At 46.9% G+C, this 1,632-nt stretch overlaps 1 pseudogene; it reads left to right on the forward strand.

The window, feature by feature from the left end:
- Positions 1-243: 243 nt before the first annotated feature.
- LOC131455349 (uncharacterized) lies at positions 244-1,380 on the forward strand (annotated as a pseudogene).
- The last annotated feature ends 252 nt before the right edge of the window (positions 1,381-1,632 follow it).

The following is a 1,632-nucleotide window of genomic DNA, read 5'->3' on the forward strand; positions in this document are numbered from 1 at the left end:
TTACTTCTAGCTCTTATTTGTACCCAAATGTTTAAATGCACTTATTGTAAGTCGCTTTGGATAAAAGCGTCTGCTAAATGACATGTAATGTAATGTAATGTCATAATGTTGAGTCTGGTTGTCTTCAGTGGACAAGTCTGGCCTACCCGGCAAGTTTAAGACATGGTTGTACCAGCATAACCTCTTGCTGTATGATGATTTGTGATGATTTCTACAGTAGAAACCCTGCTGCTACCTTCGAAGATGGCTGGGTCTGCCTCACAGCCTAACCAGTGCAAGCACTGTAAGGCAGGTGCAACAAGCTTTCACAAAAGAGAAACCCTAGTCTATCGTGACTCCAGAGTGGCATCAGCAGCCGTCATGGTGCAGGCAGGCAGGAAGTGGAGGGCACAGGGGGGGTTAGAGGTAGCAGACTCTCAGTTGAGACACAAAGCACTGCAACCGGGTGAGCTGGATTAGGTGCAATTCCGCTGCGAAGGTACGACAAGGCTAGTGGCAAAGACAAATACCACCTGATCTTGGAAGAGGTTCAAGCAGGCATCAAGGAAGTGAGGACAAGCAAGATGGTGAGCATGCAGTAGCAAGGGGTGTGGACAAGGTGGGAAGGAGTACTGGAGAGGAAGCTGACCTGGAATGACATCTGGAAGGCAGAGCCTCATCGCATTAAGTTCATGATTCAAGCTACCTATGATATACCCAGCCGGGTCACCCTACATGTCTGGGGCAAGAGTGATGTTCCAACATGTACACTCTGTCCAGGCAGGAGGACCCATCAGCCCCTGGAGACAGCCACTACCGCTGGCGGCATGACCAGGTCCTGAAGACAGTGGTGGAAGCTATCTCCAGTGCAGTGGCCACTAACAATGATCAATGAGAGAGGAAGATTGCTCTTGTAAGGGCTTGAGTGAAGCCATCACCACAGCCATCACCATCAGCCAGTCTGCTCTCATCAGCATCAGACTGCAAACTCTGGGTTGACTTAGGCTGAAAGCTCAGTTCCCAAATTTCATAACACCAACCTCCTTGAGACCAAATGTGCTACTGACAACTGCATCTTCCGAACAAGTCCTTTTACTGGAACTGACAGTCCCTTGGGAGGACTGCATGGAAGAGGCCAATGAGCTAAAATACCAGGAGCTCTTCAAGTGTGCCAGAGTGCCAGAGGAGGGTCTGGAAAGCTTGCTGTGAGCCAACTGAAGTGTGTAGAGGCTTTGCTGCCTGCTACCTGTGCAAAATATTCACTTGCTCAACATCAAAGGAAGTGCAAGGAGGAGAGAAATCAATTCCACCACAGATGCTGCAGAAAGAGCTTGGAGGTGGATTTGGATCAAAAGGTCTGAGAAGTGGGCTAACATCGCTGGGACACAAGTCGGGACCTGATCAACCCTGACTGGGTCACCTGAGGGAAGGTGTCTGATGTTATGAAACCCAAAACACCCGAGGATCTCAGGAAACATCACTGAAGATCTGTCCCAGCGCATCCAGATATATCTACACACCACACTCACTAATATATCTTAACGTCTTTAATTTCAAATGTGACCTCTGATTTGTTTCTTAATTTAATCTATAGCTTGCTTTGTTTTAAATTGTATATTATTTGTATATATACAAATATATATATATATAGTT

The sequence above is a fragment of the Solea solea genome, chromosome 2 (genome assembly GCF_958295425.1).
Source record: "Solea solea chromosome 2, fSolSol10.1, whole genome shotgun sequence".
NCBI lineage: Eukaryota > Metazoa > Chordata > Actinopteri > Pleuronectiformes > Soleidae > Solea > Solea solea.